The following is a 23,883-nucleotide window of genomic DNA, read 5'->3' as shown; positions in this document are numbered from 1 at the left end:
TAAGTGAAAAATCAAAGTAAATGGTGAATATGAAATTGCTTTCCAAATTTAAAAGTACCATGCAAGCATGAGGCATTGTTATTTGTTACCATTTGGAAAATGATCTAGTTGGGAGAACCAAAGCTTAATTAGTTTAATCAGTGAAAGTGGAGAGTCAAGACTCCATGAGGAATCAGACAATCTTTCTTATGCAAGATGACCTCTAGTTAAATGTGTCTTGGACTATTTATGTAGAAGATCCAGAACTTTCCATGACTGACATAACTGGTTTTCCACCAAATGACATTTTTCCAAACTTCCAAGCATTAGTGTTGCCTAAACTGTTCTAATAATCTTAGATTAGTAGCCATAAATCCCTGCTGAATTTTTAATGAGAATTCTAAACTAAATGGCTTTTTATTAATTTGTTTTAAATCAAGCAGTATAGTACAATTATGAATCCGAAAGTTAAATAGAAACTAGAAACTCATCTGGAATTAAGCCAGAGTCTGATTATACTCTAGGTCAAAAAACATAAAGCAAACCAAAAAAAAAATGGAATCTCTTCTCTCTTTCACTATCTAAATTCTAAACTTAGTTCAAGTTCAACTTAAGCCCCTTTTCTGTCATGAGACTTCCCCCAACTCTGCTACCCCATAATGACATTTTCATTTCACACTCAGTTTTTCACTGTGTTGGGGCTGAGATTGGTAATGTTCTCCAAATATTGAAATTCATCCCTATATTTCCAATCTTTCTTCAGAGTTAAAATCAATGGATTCTGAGAAGTGATATGATAACCTACCTTGGAAGCCACAGATGGAGTTTCCTCAAAAGAGAAACAGGCTGTATCCTGGAAACCTGCACAGAGGAAACGTCCTAGAAAATAGCCCAACATGTGCTGGCTCATGTGAGTTGGAATACGCTTTATCATATAAATTTGCTACATTTAGAGATGTGTTTATTGTCACAGCATAACCTTGCCTATCCTCACTAATAGAAGTGTGTGATAGATACTGCACAAATTTGCAGTTAGTTATTCTGCAATGTACTCAATTTCAAAACTTTAACAGAAATGGAGAGCTCAATTCTTGTCCTCAAGGATCTAACCTAAGGAGACAAATTTACAAATAAATGGACTGATCATGCAATGTGATACATGGCCATAGATGTATACATCCTATATAATAAAAACATAGTATGCAAATTGTCCCCACAACCAGAGTTCTTCCAGGAGTTTGACCAGGAGGTGGGGGCGGGGCCGGCCAGGGGAAGAGAGGGAGCTGCTGGGGACCCTACCAGTGCATGAATTTTGTGCACTGGGCCTCTAGTGTGATAATAAAAGGAATAATCTGAGAGAGCACTTAGTATCTCTATAATGGAAAAGGGGAGAGACCCCAGAAAAGCTTACCAAAGGAAGTCACACTAAGTAAATGTTCATTCAATCCAATGATAAAATATGAAGTTCACTTGATTTGTGCCAAACACTGAACTAGTTGTTACATTTTGGATAGAGTTTACCATAAGGAAGGAAGGAAGGGAGGGAGGGAGGGAGGAAGGAAGGAAGGAAGGAAGGAAGGAAGGAAGGAAGGAAGGAAGGAAGGAAGGAAGGAAGGAATGGCTGCAAGCAGGAATTCTAAACACAAGAAGCAATATACACAAAACCCAGGAGATCAGAAACAAGTGGGTGTATTCAGAATCTAGACACCATTGAGTATTGACAGTATAAAATATAATATTAATGGGAAATGAATATGAAGTCATGACTAGTTCAAAAAATGTCTTATGAACCCCAATAAGAAGTTTTTATTTTAACCTGTTGATGACAGGAAGAAGCAAGAGGAAAATCAAGTCTATGTTTTAAAAAGACCACAGTCCTGTTGTTTTTGTGTAGGAGGTAATCATGAAATGGGAAAACCAACTATCAGGATGTTCTAAGAGAAGAGGTGTTGGATTAAGAGGTGTGATGAATTTCCTAGGGAAGGAAACTCTAATTTGTAGCCACTTTTAGCTTCAAAATGATGTCACTGAACAGTGTGTAGGGAAGAGATGCTCACTGTTATATGAGCCAGCTTCAGAACACACTGACCTTGAGATAGCACCACTGTATCACCTGCAAGTGACTGACACACATCAAATGCATAATAAACAAACATCTGTTGAATGAATGAAGAAACAAATGCTTATGGGATAAGAAAGAGAAAGGGAAACGTAAATTAAAAAAATATAAGTAGAATCAAAAGTACATGGTGACTAAAACCAAAAATGTTTACTAGGATAATTAATAATAATAATAAATAATGATGAAAGCTATTTAACCTCGCTAAGCCTGTCTTATTATCTATAAAATAGGTATAATAATATTTTCCTTTAGTATAGTGCATGAAATATCTCCACACTGAGGGAACAGCATTTGAGAAGAATTCTAATATATATAAAGAGCTAGGTGCCATCACGACCTGACGGGCGACCGGGCACCACGAAGTGCATGGAGCACCTCTCAGTCCCCCTCCTCCCCCCATGGCCCCCAAGCTGCTCACCATGACGGGGGAAGGGTGGGGGTGGCTGGCGGTGGGTTGGGGCTGGGGACTGTTGAGCAGCGGTGGCGGGCTGCTTCACGGAGTGGCCGTGAACTTAGGAGCAGTCAGCCGGGCAGCAGCGAGTTTGGGCGGGGGAGTTTTGCAGAGCAGTTTTGGGGTGGTGGTGGGGGTGGGGGGAGTTTCATGGAGCGTCCAGTAGCAAGCTTCAGGGGGCGGCAGCAAGCTTCGTGGAGCAGTCGAGGGGAGGGGGGAGCCTGGCGGAGCGTCCTGGGCAGGGAGCTCCACGTAGCATTGCAGGGCAGCAAAGGCCATGCGACGGAGGCCAGGCAAGGCCTAGGAACCCTAACCGCACACGATTTTGTGCGTGCTGGGCCTCTAGTATGATAAATAAAATAGCTTAACTTTTTAAGGTAATCATGCATAGTTTGTTATAGTTGGGATGTCAGATATGAAGAATGACTGGACATAGAAGAGGCTGAACAGAAGTTAGGGTCCAGATCTTTGAGGGATTTTAGGCCACATACTGGCACCGTGGACTCCAGGCTTTAGGTAATAGAGGACCCTTAATAAAGAGCATGGTGCTGCCTCATGTAATCAAATGTGCATGTCTGAATCGCTCTGGTACCAGGAGAAGAGTAACATGCTGTAGAGAAGCCTGGAGAAATAAAGCTACTGCAGTCGTTCCATCAGTTCAACTAATGGATTTGTAGAAGGTTTTGAGAAGGGGAGACAGATCAGAAAGGCCCAGAAAACAGGATCAACGGGGCTTGGAATGTTAGATACGGAGAGTAGTGAGCGGCCATAAACGATGAAGGCTGTTCGGCATGCTCCGGCATGCTCCTCCGCTGGAGACGGAGGAGATGTGGGCACCGCCCAGCAAGAAAGGTGGTGGAGGAAGAAGAGGAGGTTGGATGCAGATACCCGGGCGCTTATTTTTGAATTTGCTTAACTTGATGTGCTCATAGGTATTCGAGCAGCAACTCCAGAGAGTCTAGAATTCTGAGGAGAGGTTTCAGGTTGAAGTTCCTTTCAATAACAAATGTCTCCTTCTATTGCTGTAAGCTTCTTACAACCATTCTATTAAAAAATGCGTAAAATGATTATCAAGAACTACTGGAAATGTACCTTGGTCATCCTAAGAGTCCAAGATGCTAAAAAGAGGCGAGGGGGGGAGGGGGGGGAGAGGGGGAATCATGCATAAGTATATACTTCCTACCATTAAAGGAAATAATGTTATCCAAATACTCAGAGTCAAGTTACAAAGATGAAATTGGCTGAAAAGCCCTAACATGCCCAACATGTCTCTTCACTCTTATCTTCTCCAATTCTAATCCTACCTTTAGAGAAATCGGGGGGAGCCTTCCTGTATTTGCCTTCTTCAATAAGCCTGGCAACAGTTAGAGAGATAATAGTTTCCTGGGTAGCGCTTCAAAACCGAAAAGTGGGGCAGGAGAGATCCAAGAGGGCTTTTTTTTAAGTATGCTTATTATAGCCCACCAGGGATGTTATTGGAATGGTAGCAAAAAGTCTTTAGAAAGCAGAGAAACGTTCATTGCTTGTTTTATAAATCTCCCCCAAAGTTCCTGAAGGCTAATTCTATTCTCACCCAGAGTTCAAAGTCTGACCACCAAACTGTGTGGTTTGAAATATAAAAGCAGGATGGAACAATTTCTGTACTTTGAAGTCCAGAGAAAGGAGGATCATTTCAGGGGTTTGCAGCACACACACACCACTCTTTCTTCCCATCGCTGCTGCTATCAAAGAGCGAGGCTGAATGAAACTTCAAAAAACCTTACAGGAAAATTATCTTGCTGCTTTCATATCTAGATTTGCTCCCTCTCAAATTCTAATTCTTTCCCAATATGTAAGGCCCATGTTCATTGCCCTAAAACGTATTCAAGTCATAAAAATGAGTAAGTGCAAAACACCGTTATTCCATACATCTGGAGAAGCTGAAATAGTTTGTGTTGTTGTGTTTCCAACAGAAAGATAATTATGTGTATTTTAAAGCCAAGAGAGCTGGAAAGTTACTAGTTATCGGGAGTGTTATAAAAGGCCCCAGTAATAGTATCACCCTGCCATTATCCTTTTCCCCAGCCCACAATGCACTGGGCTGTGTGCGTCCCACCCACCGCATTGTGCCAGGTTTTTAACAGATCTTCCGAGTCCTCCTCCTGCACTTTGCAGCCCACCTTTTTAAAGACAGCCAAAATTATTTAAATTGCACATCTTTATAATTAATGGTTTCAAATTGACTATCAAGCAATTAATGGCTTTCTAGAAACTGTGCAGCCATGGTAGGATTTCAAAAGAATAACCCACAATGTATTTGATTAACAGTCCTGGTGGTTTTCGTGTAAGTTGTTTAATAGCAGGAATTTGATGGTAGTCTTTTGGATCCATGATATCATGAAGCCAAATGCCTTGTACATAATTGACCTTTAGTCCGTCTTTAAAGAGTATTGGTATCACCACTCGGAACATGCCTATGCATTCTACACCTCCACGTGGTCTCTGCTAGTTATTTCAAAAAAAAAAAAAAAATGAGGAAAGTTACTTCTGGCATTGGCATTTACAGCTCCCAGACCAGAAAATAAATGCTGGCATTCTCTGAGTGGATAGCTGAACTAGGAGAAAGGTGAAGGTAGCAGAACTGTGAGATCAAGTGGACATTAGCACAAACCTTAAAAGGAGGAATGCAACTTTTAAGCATTACCGCAATGGAGTTGCCTCTTGTGATGCATGTCTCCAGAAACCCCACTCATCTCAGCATGATTGACATTTATGAGAATGACCTTAAGGGAGGTGTGAGGCTGGTGTTTTTTTTGTTGCTTGCTGTTTCCAGGACTTAAAGGAAAGTAGTTTGAGGTGACCGTTGCTGCACTGCTAATCTCCAGGCCAGTGTGAAGGGAGCACTAAGCCTGAATTCCTACCTGTCTTTCACAGATGACTGAATAGTCAGATACCCTCGAAATGCTGGCGCTTTCGAGTGTAACTTACTCCTTTGCCGTCCTCCCCTTTCCTCCCCAGATCTGCCATTTTTCGCATCATGTGTAAGCATCAGATCTGCTTAACATCACCCTCCTGTCAATGGACCACAGTGAACATATTGGGCAGTCCACTAGAAACACTGGAGATGAACAATTTAGACTCACTCCCTGTCACTGAGAGCAGGGACCATCTGGACAGGCAGCTAATGATCGGCATTAGAGCAGCATGCACTGCTCGGCGGAAATGTAATCTCTGGGCCTCCGTTTAACAAATGTAGAGGAACTGAGAGGGCATTTGAGCAATGTAGCAGCATATCCCCTGAGGTCCTGAACAATGAGATGAGATCAAGTCTCACCTGGAAGTAACTAAAATCTCCATACACCGTCACTCTCAAACAACTTCAGCCTAGCTTTTAGGGCAGATACAGAAAAGAATTAACATAACTGTTCAGAAAATTTAAATACTCTCTCCTTCTCTAGGAGAGAGAGAGAGAGAGAGAGAGAGAGAGAGAGAGAGTTTTTCCTGAGTAACTCAGATACATGAAATCTGCTCCTGACACAGAGAAACCATAAACTTACAGGGATCTGTGGAGTAGACTGGCAGAAAGAATCCCTACATTTATCAGCCTCAGCCTTTGGATCAACCCTAGGAAGAAGAGCACAAGAAGAGTTAGAAGCTTTGATCCAGACAGAGAGGGAAGGCTGAGATTCACTGTAAATATTACTACAGGTTAAAGTGGAAGTGGTCCCAAATCATGAAAAGCCCATACCTAAAAAGTATATTTTATACTTCAAAAAATTAATGCTACAATGGTCTGTAGATTAATCTAATTAATCTAAATTAATGCTACTAGTTGGCCATTTTACTTACGTAGCAGTTGCCTTTCAGACGCATTACCCATTTAGTTTGTTCAGATGAGGAACTGAACAAGTAGGAAAATGAGACAATGTATACTTTTAAAAAACAGAGTTCATCCTGTGATGGGCAATGACAACCCAATGTGGGTTTAGTATTTTGGTGGCTTTATTTTCTTAAAATTTTTGGTTAATAGAATTTTTACTCAATAACAAAAGTGAAATTGTATATGCATGGTCAAAACCCCATGATTTCAAAGTTAGGAACGTATCCTTGGGCTTGAGATTAGACTGTAAACTCTTAGGTATGTATTTAACAGAGCGCTGCCTCTGAACCATTCCAAGAACATTTGTTCGAACTGAACAGCCACATGCCATCTCCATGCATTGAGGATGGAAAACACATTGCTTGCCTGCTGCCCCCGTCCCGTGGCATGTCCATGGCAAACATTATTTACTAGGCCCTATTTTCAATGAACTCAAACAGAGCTTCACAATCTCTTTAACACAGCCACTTATAATCATTGTCTGGGGGAGGGGGAAGGGAGTTAAACTTATTTAATATCCTGTTTAGGACTTTGTGGGAGATATTTTATATTCTAGGGAAAATATTTTAGATGAGAGGAAGGAAGGAAGGAAGGAAAGAAGGAAGGAAGGAAGGAAGGAAGGAAGGAAGGAAGGAAGGAAGGAAGGAAGGAAGGAAGGAAGGAAGGGAGGGAGGGAAGGAGGGAGGAAAGGAGGGAGAGAGGGAATTATTTAGTGCCTGTTATACATAGAATGTATACTCTGTATATATTGACAAAGATTTTTTGCTTGACCAAATTTTAATCAGGCTCCTAAACCTTCGCCTAAGCCAGTGGTTCTCAACCTTCCTAATGCTGCGACCCTTTAATACAGTTCCTCATGTTGTGGTGACCCCCAACCATAAAATTATTTTCGTTACTACTTCATAACTGTAATTTTGCTACTGTTATGAATCGTAATGTAAATATCTGATATGCAGGATGTATTTTCATTGTTACAAATTGAACATAATTAAAGCATAGTGATTAATCACAAAAACAATATGTAATTATATATGTGTTTTCTGATGGTCTTAGGCTATCCCTGTAAAAGGGTCGTTCGACCCCCAAAGGGGTCGCAACTCACAGGTTGAGAACCGCTGGCCTAAGCCCATCTGTGTACTTCCTTGTAAAATTCAGTTTTAGCAAGAACCCTGCTAAGTCAGTTTAACCATAACTTCCAACCCCAATATATCTGGTCAGGTTCTTCATCCTCTACCATCCTCCTGGTAACATCTTCAGCAAGAATCCTATACATCAATCTTATGCACCCCCCTCTACCCCTGATGTTTCCCCTTAGTGACTTTCCATCCACTGACCCCCAACCTTCTCCTTGGCTATAAATTTCCACTTGTTCATTCTGTGTTAAGAATTTAGTCCTACCTCTTTCCCTCATTCCAAAATTCCATTGCAGCGGTCCCTTTACCTATTGCAATAGCCCCCTACACTTGAATAAAGTCTTCCTTACCATACTTTAAGTATCAATGAGTAATGTTTTATTTTAAAATGTAATCTTTTTTTTTAATATATTTTATTGATTTTTTACAGAGAGGAAGGGAGAGAGATAGAGAGTTAGAAACATCGATGAGAGAGAAACATCGATCAGCTGCCTCCTGCACATCTCCTACTGGGGATATGCCCGCAACCCCCGTACATGCCCTTGACCGGAATCGAACCTGGGACCTTTCAGTCCACAGGCCGACGCTCTATCCACTGAGCCAAACCGGTTTCGGCTAAAATGTAATCTTATTTAACTCTCACAAACTTTTAATTCTCAATTTACCAACAGGTCAAAGGCCAAGAACAGTAATTCAAAGTCATGTATATGCATATTCCTAGGACCCCTCCGCCATGGAGTTATCTATACTAATAAAAGGGTAATATGCTAATTAGACCAGGTCAACCAGACATTTTCCGGATGTCCAACTTCCTTCCGGACAAAGCCACAGTGGTGGGGGCTGAGGCAGAGGCGATTAGGGGCAATCAGGCTGGCAGTGGAGGGCAGTTGGGGGCAATCAGGCCGGCAGGGGAGCAGTTAGGTGGCAATCAGGCCAGCAGGCAGAGGCAGTTAGATGCAATCAGGCAGGCAGGCAGAGACAGTTAGGTGCAATCAGGCAGGCAGGCAGAGACAGTTAGGGGCGATTAGGCAGGCAGGCAAGCAGTTAGGAACTTTGTCCCAGAGAGGGGTCCCAGATTGGAGAGGGTGAAGGCCAGGCTGAGGGACACCCCCCACCCCCACCCCTGTGCATGAATTTTGTGCACCAGGCCTCTAGTTACAATATAAATTAGCTTTATTTTATATATATATATATAATAGAAAATATGTTTTGAAACATGATTTTTAAAAGCATGCCCGTCCCTTAGCAGTTATCTCACATATTAAAAAGCTGGCAAAAAAGAGAAGGAAGACTTTAGAGAAGGAGTATGCAGCCCCCATTCAACAAAGGTGAAACAAGCAACACCACTGTGGTGCCTGTAAGGATATGTGGCCATCCTTGGTCTATGGGCCAAGTGAAGAGATAAAGACGGTAAGGAAGTAAGAAAATACCCCAATTAACGTGTTAGCCTCATAAGTCTTCCAACCCCTCCTGATTACTACTCATAGAACCTCAGTTTTTATGGGAAGCACTACTCTTTATTGGTACTGCTTCCTGAAATTGCTCCAAAATAAGAAAATAAGCTCTAGGACTGGACTAACTGCTGAAAACACTTTTTCAGGATACTGAGGAAACCGGTTCTTCCGTCAACAGAAATCAGTATCCTTTGCCTCTAAATTTCCTACAATTGTGCCATTTAAAAGGAGTAATGCTTCACAGTGTTCGTGCCTTTTATCACAAGTTCATGTAAATATTTACCAGTGAATTATTTTATTGACTATGAGGAACGGAATCTTAAATAGGTAAGATAGCTTAACTGTTGGCTCAGCATCTAAATCCAGATTTTCCTATTTCCAAAAACTATACATTTTGACTTACACAATGGTGGCAATTAGAAATCTATGAACGTAGAGGTGAACATTGGTAATTCAAAGATTCAACTTCTCTCTGCCAATTATGCTTAAATATACTTCTGACTAGTTCAACCAAAAGTTATATTTTCAATATTCCTGCCCCACTGAACCTTCAGGCTTAGCTTTACAATCATAACCATCTTCTGGTTTCTCAAATGCTAACAGATCACATTCGTTGCACTTCATAATTTCATATGGATAGCCACATACCTTACCCCTTAAAAGTGAGGAATGGTATCTATTTCTTACGGATCAAGAGGAATTAAATATCCTGTCCAAGATCATAGATAAGGAAAAACCTAGACCTCAACCTAAACTTGTTATGACAATTCCAAACTTTCTTCTATTAAATTATGCTACATGTTAGAATTCGATATGTTACAGACAAGAGAAGCTAAAGGGTAATGAGAGTTGAAAGGGCAAGATCAAAGATAGGTTACTGATGTGGTGACATTTTAACTGTCTTAAATGGCAGAGTTTTAACATGTGTGAAAATGTCCTGAAAAAGTGAGGAACAACAAAAGGCTTGACAGAGAACAATGTCTTTGAGAAGGAACCAGCAATAATGTTGGGTGGGAAATTAGTAAAATATAGTAGCTTGGAGCCAGATTATGTAGGAACGCATAACCCATGCCAAGAAATTTATCTATTTTTTGTTTGGGTGAAAGATTTTGAAAAGACAGTATAACGAACAGATTTGTGTTTGGGGACGTGTTTATTTGAGGCAGCACAAAGAATATATTTGAGACAGCAGAGAGAAAGAGGTGTCTGTGGTGTTAATTGGGTAAGAAATTGGGGCCTGAAATGAACCAGAGTCCCTGTGGAAATGGAGACACTGGAAAGGATAAAAGGTGGTGAAGAAGAGGGGGTTATGAATGAGTTTAAGGGTCTTAGTTTGAGCATCAGAATGAATGGCTATGTAATTAGCTGAAGTAGGAGATTTAAGCAATTGAGGGAGAAAATTCATCAGTTTGGCTTTAAATTTATTGAATTAGGGGCCTTCATCCCCGTTGGTTGTTGGAAATATGGAAGCTGAACCTGCTGGACCAAATAGAAATTGATAAATTCTGGAGTCATCACTTAGGGGTGCTGTGATACACAGGCAACAAGGAGCAATATACTTGGCTCTAAGTCTGGCTAGTGTGGTTCAGTGGTTGAGCATCAACCTGTGAACCAGGAGATCATGGGTTCAATTTCTGGTCAGGGCACATGCCCAGGTTGCAGTCTCAATCTGCAGTGCGGGGTATGCAGGAGGCAGCAGATCAATGATTCTCTCTCATCATTGATGTTCCTATCTCTTTCTCCCTCCCCCTTCCTCTCTGAAATCAATCTCTCTATATATAAATGGCTAATATGCAATGTGCCCTCTCAGGTGTTTGACCAGGAGACCTGGAGTTTGATCACTTGCTATGATGTATGCTGACCACCAGGGGGCAGCTCGGAACAAAGGAAGGTCCCAGCCAGCAGCTAAAGGCCCAGCTCTGCCCTGATCAACCGCCAGGCCTAGGGACCCTACCTGTGCATGAATTTTGTGCACCGGGCCTCTAGTGAGAATATATTTTTTTAAAGAAATCTATATTGATAAAAGCCTAAGCGACCATTATGACTGGTCACTATGGCTCAACACAGGAGCTGCCCCCTGGTGGTCAGTGCGCTGCCACAGTCAACCTCCCACAGTCCCTGCCCCCGGCTGGCCAGCCGGCCCTGATCAGTGGGGAGGGACCCCACCCATGCACGAATTCGTGCACCAACCTCTAGCAAATAAATAAAAACGGTACCCAGCGGGGAAGCTTTGGAAAATGTTGTTGAAAACTTTGTTTAAATGTGAAGGGCTCTTTGTTGTCTTAAAGAGCTTGTATTTTCATTACAGGAGGCATCGGATACAGTATTTGGGTGTGACAGTTGGAGGACAGACAAACACTAGGAGCTGGAAGAAGGTGGGCCTGGGAGTAGTCTGCGAGTATGCATATTAAAACAAGTGCAGAAGGTGCCACGGCGCTGGCCCTCTGCGCAGCCTGTGGGCTCTTCTCGGTTTAATAACAGCACTCAGCCATGTGGCACGTTCTCATTCTTGGAAAGAAGTTTATTTCCAAAATTGGGCTTTTCACCCGAAAGGTTTTTGAGTCCTACAAGATAATTAGGAAGCCGTGTCTCAAAACAGAATCTGACGTAACCCACTTTGTTTCTGCTTTCAAAGGGTGGTTTTTCAGAGTTTGTCATATTTTCAAACTGTGAAGGCAAAAAATAATTTTCAAATTTCTGGATAGGGACCACAAATGGTGGGGCATTTTATTTCTCATGTCACCCACCTCCAAACGATTCACAAATACATTAAAGACAAGACAAAGTTGTGATAGCATCAAAATTATGCCTAATTGTGGACTATGATGAGGGATAGAGGATATCGCTGGACCTTAACACGGGAACTATATACACAGTAAAGGACTAGCTCCAACACAGGCTTTGTTGATACTGCAAAATTTCCAATTGCTAGATTGTATTTTTTTTTTCATCTGTGTGAAGCAAATGCTAAGTGAAAAGTGACAGGATGCTACGCCTTCTAAGAAAAGCCTGTGCCTGCTGGAGAAGAGTCTGTTATTCCGGCTCAGACATACTTCACCAGCTGAGCTGGCACGAAGGAGGGAGAGCTGGGCCCCACCTGGAAATGAGAAGTGCCTTTCTCTTTAGAATCCCAGAGAAAAGAAAAACACTGCTGTGACCTGCCCTCCAATTATATTATAAATGCACATTTTCAGCAGCACGAATCAGGACGCCTCTCAATCGCTGGGACATGATGTGCTCATAATTGCTGTTGACATCTCCTGGTGTCTTGGACTCTTTCCTCCCTCATTGCACCGCCTCACATTCTTACTATACATCCTCCCCATACTGCAGAGTCTAACTCAGCCCCGTCTCATCTAGGCAGGTATGTTTCATCCTCGCCATCCAGCCCACTCTCTTCTCTTGCTTCTTTAACTTTTCATCACGCACCAGGTTTCAGACCACTTGTACTTGTGCTTTATGAACTAGCCTTTCCAATGCATTTACATTTTGCCTCCCAGTAAGGTCTGAAATTGCTTGAGGGAAATAATAGTATCCTGTCTTATTGCATACAATACCAACAGCCCAGTGAGCATTAAGTGCTCAATTTCTTAACCTCTTTTTTTTTTAAGTATTTTTATTGTTGGTATGATTGCAGATGTCCCCTTTGCCCATCACCACACTGTTGCCTGTGTCCATGGGCTATGCATATATGTTCTTGGCTAATCCATTCATCTTCTTTCATCCAATTCCTCTCTCCCCTCTCCCCTGCAACTGCTCAGTCTGCTGCTCCATCTACCCATGCCTCTGTTTCTATTTTGTTTGTCAGTTTATTTTGTTCATTACATCCCACATATAAGTGAGATCATATGGTATGTGTCTTTCTCTGACTGGCTTATTTCATTTAGTACAATAATCTCCACGCTGTCTCAAAAGGTAAGATTTCCTTTATATGACTACATAGCATTCCATTGTGTAAATGAACCACTGCTTTTTTATCCACTCATCTACTAATGGGCTCTTGGGTTATTTCCAGATCTTGGCTATTGTAAATAATGCTGCCATAAACATGGTAGTGCATATATTCTTTCAAAATAGTGTTTTGGGATTCTTGGGATATATTCGCAGAAGTGGGATCGCTGGGTCAAAAGGCAGTTCCATTTTAATTATTTTGTTAAGCCTCACCTGACGATATTTTTCCCACTGCTTTTTAGAGAGAGTGGGATGGGGTGGAGGAGAGAGAGAGAGAGAAGAAAAGAAACATCCATCCAGTGTGACATACATCAATTGAGTGCCTTCCACACTCACCCCAACCAGGACCAGGATCAAAGCTACAACCCAGGTACATGCTCTTGACCAGATATGAACCCACAACCCCTTGGTGCATGGACTAATGCTCTAACCACTTAGTCAAACTTGCCAGGGCTCCATTTTTAGTTTTTTAAGGGAACCCTGTACTGTTTTCCACAGTGGCTGTACCAGTCTGCATTCCCACCAACATTGTACAAGAGTCTCTTTTCTCCACAATCCCATCTGTTGATTTATTGATAGTAGCCATTCTGGCAGGTGTGAGACGATATCTCATATCTCATTATAGTTTTAATTTACATCTCTCTGATAATTAGTGACATGGAACATTTTTTTCATAGGTCTATTGACCATATGTTTTTTTCTAGAATTTTTATGGTTTTGCAACTTACATTTAAATATTTTATTCAGCCCTGACCAATCTGGCTCAGTGGATAGAGCATAGGCCTGCAGACTGAAGGGTCCCAGGTTTGATTCTGGTCAAGGGCATGTACCTTGGTTGTGGGCACATCCCCAGTGAGGGGTGTGCAGGAGGCAGCTGATCAAAGCTTCTCCCTCATTGATGTTTCTAACTCTCTATCCCTCTCCCTTCCTCTCTGTAAAAAATCAACAAAAATATATTTAAAAAAATAAAAATATTAAAATAAATATTTCATTCATTTTGAGTTTATTCTTTTATATGGTATGTTTGTTGTCTGGTTTTATTTTTTGCATGCACCTGTCCAATTTTCCCAATTCCATTTATTGAGAAGACTGTCTTTAGCCCATTGTATCTTCTTGCCTCCTTTGTAAAATATTAATTACCCATTTAGTGTGGATTACTTTTGGGCACTCTGTTCTATTTCATTAATCTATATGCCTCTTCTCATGCCAATACCGGGCTGTTTTCATTACAATGGCTTTGTAGTATATTTTGATACCAGGTATTGATATCTCCAATTTTGTTCTTCTTTCTCAAGGCTATTTGGGGTCTTTTTATGTTCCACATAAATTTTTGGAATATTTGTTCTGTATCTGTGAAATTTGTCATTGATATTTTAATAGAAATTAGGTTGAATCTATAGATTGCTTTGGGTAGTATGGACATTTTAATTATGTTAATTCTTCCAATCTAAACATGGTATATGTGTCAACTTATTTGTATCTTTCTGAATTATTTTCTTCAATGTCCTAGAGTTTCCTGAGTACAGGTTTTTTACCTCCTTGGTTAAATTCATACCTAGGTACCTAATTACATTTTGTTGTAATAGTTAATGGGATTGTTTTCTTAGTTTCTCTTTCTGATAGTTTATCGTTGCTGTATAGAAATGCCACTGATTTCTCTTTTCTAAGAACACATCAATTTATAAAGAATCATCCATAGTTTCATTTTTTTGCATGTATCTGTCCAATTTTCCCAACATCATTTATGGAAGAAACTGTCTTCACTCCATTATATGCTCTCACCTCCTTTATCAAATATTAATTGAGCATAATGGCTTGGGTTGATTTCGGTGTTCTCTGTTCTGTTCCTTTGGTCTATATGGCTGCTTTGAGAACAGTGGCTTTGTAATATAGCTTAATATCTGGTATTGTGATCCCTTCAACTTAGTTCTTCTTTCTCAGCATTGCTGCAGCTATTCGGGGTCTTTTTTTATTCCATGTGATTTTGGGGGGAGTTTGTTCTAGGACTATGAAATATGCCATTGGTATTTTAAAGGAGATTGCATTGAATCTATAGATTGCTTTGGGTAGTATGGACATTTTAATGATGTTGATTCTTCCAATCCATGAGCATGGTATGTTCTTTCATTTGTTTATGTCTTCCTCTATCTCTTTTTTCAATGTCCTATAGCTTTCTGAGTATAGGTCTTTTGCCTCCTTTGTTAAGTTTATTCCTAGGTATCTTAATTTTTTTATTACAATGGTAAATTGGATTGTTTTTTTAGACCACCAACTTACAACATTCACATAAATAAACTCAAAATGGATAAAGGACTTAAACATAAGACAAGAAACCAAAAAATTTTAGAAGAATCCATAGGCAGCAAAATATTAGACATATGTTGTACCAATATCTTTACCAATACAGCTCCTAGGGCATTGGAAACTAAGGAGAAAATAAACAAATAGGACTACATCAAAATTAAAAGCTTCTGCACAGCAAAAGAAACCATCAAAACAACATGAGAACCCACTACATGAGAGAACATATTTGCCAATGTTATTTCTGATAAGAGTTTAATCTCCAAAATTTATAGGGATCTCATACAACTCAACAAAAGGAAGATAACCAATCCAATCCAAAAATGGGCAAAGGACCTAAATAGACCCCTTTTGAAAGAGGGCATACAGAAATCCAAGAGAAAACATGCTCAAAGTCACTAATCATCCGAGAGATGCAAATCAAAACAAAAATGAGGTACAATCTCACACCTGTCATAATGGCTATCATCAACAAATCAACAAAGGACTAGTGCTGGCAAGGGTGTGGAGAAAAAGGAACCTTCGTGCACTACTGGTAGGAATGCAGACTGGTGCAGCCACTGTGGAGAACAGTATGGAGTTTCCTCAAAAAATTAAAAATGGAACTCCCATTTGACCCAGTAATTCCACTTCTAGGAATATATCCCAAGAAACCAGAAACACCCATCAGAAAGGATATATGTACCCCTATGTTCATAGCAGCACAATTCACCATAGCTAAGATTTGGAAACCGCCTAGGTGCCCATCATCAGATGAATAAATTACAAAACAGTGGTACATCTACACAATGGAATACTATGCTGCTGTAAAAAAGAAGGAACTCTTACCATTTGCAACAGCATGGATTGACCTGGAGAGCATTATGCTAAACCAAACAAGCCAGTCATAGAAAGACAAATATAACATGATCTCACTCATTTTTGGAATATAATGAACAACATAAACTGATGAATCAAAATAGATCCAGAGACACAGAAGCATCGAACAGACCATCCAACCTCTGAGGAAAGGCGAAGGTAGGGGGTGAGAGATCAACCAAAGTACTTGTATGCATGCATATAAGCATAACCCGTGGACACAGATAGTAGGGGGGGTGAGGGCATGTGCTGGGCGGGTGGGAACAAACAGGAAGAGGTCAAGGGGGAAAAAGGAGACATATGTAATACTTTAAATAATAAAGAATTTTAAAAAAAAGAATCATCATAAAGTTTTTAAATTTACCACCCCAATATAAACAAATTTCTTTTCATTGGGCAATAAATCATATAACCACTTTCCAAAACAATTATTTTCTGAAATCAGGAAGGAAAGGGGAACAAATCAACCCACAATGAATAGTTGGAGGGAGAAAGACATACAAAAACAAAGCATTTACTGGAATCTACATTTTAAACTTTGCATATTTTAGAGAATGTATTTCTTCTGAGCTTAATAAAAATCTGAAACCAGCCATGAGTTATGGTATGATTAAACCCCTGGAATTGCAGGCTGCTTCTTCAAAGAGCATGGCAACAGGATGTGAGATCTGTGGTCCCTCCAGCGAGTGACTAAGCACTTCTCCAGGCTTATTGTTAAAAGTCATAGAAAATTCTAGGACTACTATTTCTTTAAAAGTCCTTTGCAACTGGGCCCTGACCAAGGTTAAATGAATGCTTGAGTATAAAATGGAATTTAAGTCTCCCTCTCACAATGAGAGTTCACAAGCCACTTGAGTAAAGAGAAGGGGTGGAGAAGCTTCTTTTTGTCCATCTTCTCTTCCAATTAAATTATAAGAGGAGATTTTTGCTTCCCTTGTTTTGTTTTGGCCCCTGGCCCTACCTCAGGCCATGCAGGTGAAGTGGCCCTTGGAAAAGACAGAACACTTTCTGTGCCTAATTGCAAAGTGAACCCACACACCCACTCCTCCTACCAGCTTTGGAAGGCTAACTAGTCTAGCGTAGGCCAGCTTCTTACTTCCCAGTGGTATTCCTTAAATTTTATAGAAAGAAAAAAACAAAACAAAAAAACCCCACAATATCCCCAGAATAAACTGCAGAGCAATTCTAACCTTTGGAAGAGCCGTCTAAAATCCATGGTATTTCTAAGAGCTCACAATTATCCCAAAAGGGAAGAACAAACAAACAGATAAAATGATGAATAATCTAGAACAAAATTGTATTTTACTAAAACATGTGTTCTAGTAATAGAGAAACAGAAGCTGGTTATTTCTCTTGCAGATGCTCATTGTAAAATTAAAATTTGCATTCCTTGATAATCCAAAAAGAAAACTGTAATAGTGTCCTATTGTTACTGTGAGAAATTGCCTCAAATATAGTGACTTAGAACAACACCAATGTATTCTCTTACAGTTCTGGAGAGAAGTGTAAAATTTATTTTTTAATACATTTTTATTGATTTCAGAGAAGAATGGAGAGGGAGAGAGAAATAGAAACATCAATAATAAGAGATAATCATTGATCAGCTGCCTCCTGCACACCCTCTACTGGGGATTGAGCCTGCAACCTTGGAGGGGAATCAAAAGGGACCCTTCAGTCCTCAGAGTGATGCTCTATCCACTGAACCAAACCATCTAGGGCCAGAAGTCTGAAATTTAAAAATCCAGGCACTGGCAGGACTGTGTTCCTGCTGGAGACTTTAGGAAAGAATCGGTTTCCCTATATTTTCCAGCTTCTAGACTAGAGTCTGCCTGCTTTCCTTGGCTCATGGTCACTTCTGTCTTAAAAGCACCTCACTCCAAACACTGGTCCCATCTTCACATCTCTTTCTCTCTGACTATACTCCCCTCTTATGGGAACTGTGGTGATCACACTGGACTCACCTAGATAACACTCTTATCTCAAGAGCGTTAAATTATAGTCACATCTGCAAAGTCCCTTTTGTCATGTAAAATAACAGTCACAGGATCCAGGGGCTAGGACTTGACTGTCTTTGAGGGTAGTTATTCAGGCTTTCATAGCAACCACTTTCAATCTATGACCAAGCACATATACAGAGAATCCTTACAATGTACAAGCAATCAAGATATGGCTTAAAGATCTATATTTTGGACTAACATTCTAGATCTTCAAAAAAGCAAATTAAATGACACTCTAAATTGCAAGGTAACACGCAGCTGAACTTCAGATTACTGTCGTGTTTTTTTCTAAAAAACAATTCAAAGAATGTTTATTTCTTCTTCTCATACATTCAGTTAGGTATAGAGAAATAGATTGGGAAATATAAGAAATACGTGTCATCTAAGCTGATGATTTGTATGTGGAAAAAAATATCTTCAGTATGGCCTAAACCAAAAAGAAAGAAAAACAAGAAAGGAAGAAAAGAAAGTAAAACTTTCTAAAAGACAGATGAAACATTTCACACTACAAAGTGAAACCCACTTTTTCACAGAATTGAATTCTCATATCTTTATGTCCTGGGTATTTCTTTTTCTAAACACACTGTTGTAGTAGAGATATTAGCTCAGGAAACATTAAGCAAATTCCAGTAGATTAGCAAAGGTGATTTAGATATATTATGTTGATTTAGATATCAATGTGCTATGAGAGATTACCTCCACTGATCACAGCAGCTGAGAACACTGAGGATTAATCAGCTAATGTTTGCCGTTCTTGGGGGGGAAAGAAGTAGTAGATAGAAACTAAGAATTATAAAGAGAACAAAAGAAGCATTAGTCAGAGAGGTAGAAATAAGTAAACATCATAAATTAGGTTAAAGGCAGTACTCTACATCTTCCTTTTCCTCCCACCTTGAAAAAACCTTAAACAGAAGCTTAAGACACTCTGTGTACACTCAGACAAACTCATTTAATACCTTTATTCTTTATTAACTTTAATACTTTATTCATCATTAAATAAAACCAGTCTCTACAGTCTTTAAAGTCAGAGAAACCCTGTTTAAAATGTTTGGCCTAATCCTTCTGAACTTGTTCTGACCATTTGGAAGTCAGCGTATAGTGGAAGGGGAAATAGGTAGAAAGGAGCCCAGGGTTGTAGGCCCTGCTCTTCTACAAACTGCTTCCATGACTTCAACCACACCTTCAGTCTCAATGTGTTTCAACAGCCTTATCTGTTAAAATTTTTAAATTAGTCAAAAATCATATTATTTAGTAAACCAGAAATTGAATATGCATTTTTCTCACTGTATAGTAAATAACTTCTCCCTTTATGTTGATTATACCACCTATACTACAAAAAGAGTTGGAACATGGTAAAAAGAAAAAAAATGGGAATTCACTTTTAAGAAAATATACTTTACTGGATCGTGTAAAAAAATAAAAGCAATGTCAACATAAACATACTAGGTCTCATTAATATGTTATCTAATATAGAGCCTCTAGGGCAAATCAGGCCCACCGCCCATTTTTATAAATAAAGTTTTGTTGGAACACAGCCATGTCCATTTATTTACATATTGTCTATGATTAATTACAGGCTATAGTGACAGAGTTGAGTAGTTGTGACAGAGATCATATGACCTGCAAACCCTAAAATATTTACTGTCAGTCCATAAATAGAAGTGTCCTGACCCCTATCTATAACATAAAGCAATACAGAACCAGTGATAAATTCTATATTACACATTAAAATCAAATAAAATTTTATAAAACACAGTTTAACTGATTAATTTTTCACATGTTCTAGAAAAAAAGTAATGTCTCCTTAGCAATTAGTTTGCAATATTTTTGTTGTTGTTGGTTTTCTTTTCTGGGATAGTAGCTAATTTGCTGTAGCTTTTATTATTGTTTGGTTGAGTAAGGATAGGCAACATTATGCTGCAGTAATAAAGAATCCCCCAAATCTTCATGATTTTTAACAATAAAGGCTCATTTCTTATATCGCCTGGGTCAACTGGGGACTCCATGTGCATGTGCCCTCAATCTGGGAACCAAGCTGACAGAGACTACTCCATGCAGAGAAGTGCCCATCAGTGTAACAGGGGGAAAGAGAATATAGCATATAGCACATTGTCTTTTAAAAACTTCCACCCAGAAATGACACATCCCCTGGAATCACATTTCCATCCTCAAAGCAAGTCAAGAGATCATGTCTAATTTAAGGGGAGTAGGGTGGTGCAATTCTACCACAATCCCAGAAGCAGGAAAGCTAGAATATCTGAGATAGGCTCTTATAACAGTCATTGTAACTGCCAAACACAATCTGAGAGATGGAGCTAACTGCCTCCTGCCTGTGGAGACTCTGCATCAAATACAGCACTGTAATTCCACTGATTTACAGAAGTCTAGATTCTATGGCTCTAAATTCATAAAGTTTTGGTAAAAGTGCTAAGCAATTTGTGAAAATCCTATGACAAAAGTTTCTTTAGAGTGTGAGAAAATATTTAACTAAACTGTTACTTTTAGTTTTATGGACTCTTGGACATTTCCAAACTCCATTTATTTATATTCAATATAGTTCCTTGGTCCTTCTCAATAATTTAAAAATAGCAGTTGAAGTTCAGTTGTGAGTTCTCTTAATGTTTAGAAATTTACTCGTCACATTGGGTAAAATGTGCTTTTCTTAAAAAAAAGTGTTTTCCTACTATTAAAAGGAGTATTGAAATCATTGTCTTTTTCAGTTTCTAAAATTATGTTCCTGTATTTTTTTAAAGAAAGTAAACATGTTCCTGTATTTTTTTAAAGAAAGTAAACAATCAAAATAGAACTAAAAAATTATGTGCTGCATTATTTTTCATTTAAAAACTATCAAAAGAGAATGAACTTGGTTTTATTTAACATATTGCATTTACATATTAGCTGCTAACCATCATTTTTACTTTATTGAAACAGTCAGACATAATAAAAGCATTTGTGCTAAGACTTCCTTTTGAAAGTTACATCATTAAATATTCTACTGACTAATAAAACACCCAATGAATACTATGTATCAAAACAAGATATCAAAATTATAAACCATTTTTAATTTTAAAAAGGGGGATTTTTGTTTAAAGTTAGCCAGATGAGATGATAGAATCCATAGCAAATCCCTTTATATTTAATGAACACTCTTAAACTTTTGCTACAACACAATTAATGTTTAGCATGTAGGCATGGAACTATTCTATATCGTCAGTACACAGTGTTTTTTTACAATAATGGCTTAAGGAAAAAAGTGTATTTATAAAATATATACTGCTTTCTTGGTCAAATATAAGTTGATTCTATTAAAGAAATATTATTTTCAGTCTGGGTGTCTTCACTATTGATAAAATAGACTGTGGATGGGCTCCTCTAGCTGGAGGGACCATATGCATAAGAAAGTGCTTGCAGTGAAGATGACATATGTCATACCATGTGCCAAATACCATTCCAGATCTGGAAGTGACAATTTTCTCATATATACTGGCACTCTGAGCTCTCTTGCTTTGGATTTAATTCTTCTCCATAAGAGCTCAAGTGACATAATGTGTGTTTCTGAAAAGCTTGGTAGGAGGTTTTCTGGCAATTAGCTGTATTACATATTATATTTCTTATCTGATACTAGAGGTCCAGCGCATGAATTCATGCACCGGTGCTGTCCCTCAGCCTGGTCTGCAGGATCAGACTGAAACAAGCTCTCAAACATCCCCTGCGGGTTCCTGGATTGCAAAAGGGCACAGGCCAGGCCGAGGGACCCAACGGGTGCACAATCGGGGCCAGGGAGGGACGCAGGAGGTTGGCCAGCCAGGGAGAGACCGCGGGAGGGCTCCAGGGCATGTCCAGCTCATCTTGTTCAGTCCCAATCAGCCAGACCCCAGCAGCAAGCTAACCTACTGGTTGGAGGTCTGCCCCCTGGTGGTCAGTGCACGTCATAGCGAGCAGTTGAGTGGTCTTAGCTTACCATTAGCATATTATGCTTTGATTGGTTGAACGGCCAACTGGATGATCTGACACTTAGCATATTAGGCTTTTATTATATAAAACTAGAGGCCCAGTGTACAAAAATTTGTGCACTCGGGGGGAGGGGGGGTCCCTCAGCCCGGTCTGTGCCCTCTCGCAGTCTGGGACCCCTCAGGAGATAATGACCTGCTGGCTTAGGCCTGCTCCCGGGTGGCAGAGGGCAGGCCCAATCCCTAGATGCAGCCCCTGGTCGGGCTCAGAGTAGGGCCGATTGGGGAGTTGGGGCGCTGCCCCCTGTCACGCACAGAGCAGGGCCCATCGGGGGGTTGGGGCTCCGTACCCTGTCATGCACAGAGCAGGGCCAATCAGGGGGTTGGGGTGCTGCCCCCTGTCACGCACAGAGCAGGGCCCATCGGGGGGTTGGGGCTCCGTACCTTGTCACACACAGAGCAGGGACAATCAGGGGGTTGGGGCACTGCCCCCGTCACTCACAGAGCAGGGCCCATCAGGGGGTTGGGGAGCTCCCCCCTGTCATGCACAGAGCAGGGCCCATCAGGGGGTTGGGGAGCTCCCCCCTGTCATGCACAGAGCAGGGCCCATCAGGGGGTTGAGGAGCTCCCCCCTGTCACTCACAGAGTAGGGCCAATAGGGGAATTGGGGCACCACCCCCTGTCACACACAGAGCAGGGCGGATCAGGGGGTTGGGGTGCCGCCACTGTCACACTCAGGGCAGGGCCGATGGGGAGATTATGGCTCTACCCCATCACACACAGAGCAGGGCCCATTGGGGGGGGGGGGGTTGGGGTGCCGCCCTCTATAACCCACAGAACAGGGCCGATCAAGGGGTTGGGGCACCGCCACTCTCACACTCAGGGCAGGGCCGATGGGGAGGTTATGGCTCTACCTCGTCACACACAGAGCAGGGCCCATGGCGGGGGGGGGGGGGGGGGGGGGGAGGGTGGTTGGGGCGCCGCACCCTGTCACACACAGAGCCGCAGGGCGATCAGGGGGTTGAGGAGCTCTCCCCTATAAGGCACAGAGCAGGGCTGATTAGGGGGTTCTGGGGCCTTCCCCTGTCACGAACAGAGCAGGGCAGATAGGGAGGTTGTGGCCCCGCCCCCTGTCACACACAGAGCTGCAGGGCGATCAGGTGGTTTGGGCGCTGCCCCCTGTCATGCTGATCCCGGTGTTGGGAGGCCTCTTGGCTCCGCTGATCCCGGTGCTGGGAGGCATATTACCCTTTTACTATATAGGATAGAGGCCTGGTGCATGGGTGGGGGCCGGCTGGTTTGCCCTGAAGGGTGTCCTGGATCAGGGTGGGGGTCCCCACTGGGGTGCCTGGCCAGCCTGGGTGAGGGGATGATGGCTGTTTGCAGCTGGTCACACACCCTTCAATGTGTGGGTCCCCACTGGGGTGCCTGGCCAGTCTGGGTGAGGGGCTGAGGGCTATTTTCAGGCTGGCGGGTGACTGAAGCTCCTAACTGCTCCTTTTTTTCTTTTTTTTTCTTTTTTATTCTGGGCCAGCTTTAGCTCTGGCTCCAGCTCTGAGGCCTCTACTGCTGAAAGCAGGTATCTGGTTTGTTTGGGTTCTATAATCAAAACACTGTATCAACTCCAGCTCTGAGATCCTGGCTGGCTGAAAGCAGGTTTCTGGGGTTTTGTTTAGCTTCTATATTTGTAACAATGTTTCAAACGGCAAGCCTAGAGGCCGGCAAGGCAGGCGGGGAACCTTGGTTTCCTCCGTCACTGAAGCAAGCAAGCCTCATGTTAGCTTCAAGCTGCCTGGCTGCCGGCCGCCATCTTGGCTGGCAGTTAATT

At 41.1% G+C, this 23,883-nt stretch overlaps 1 pseudogene; it reads right to left on the bottom strand.

Moving 5' to 3' along the window:
- Positions 1 to 4,600: 4,600 nt before the first annotated feature.
- LOC132233862 (ATP-dependent RNA helicase DDX54-like) overlaps positions 4,601 to 23,883 on the bottom strand; it is a 45,434-nt pseudogene continuing 26,151 nt past the window's right edge.

The sequence above is a fragment of the Myotis daubentonii genome, chromosome 4 (assembly GCF_963259705.1).
Source record: "Myotis daubentonii chromosome 4, mMyoDau2.1, whole genome shotgun sequence".
NCBI lineage: Eukaryota > Metazoa > Chordata > Mammalia > Chiroptera > Vespertilionidae > Myotis > Myotis daubentonii.
Note: the sequence above shows the minus strand (reverse complement) of the source record. Positions and strands in the feature narration are given on the sequence as shown.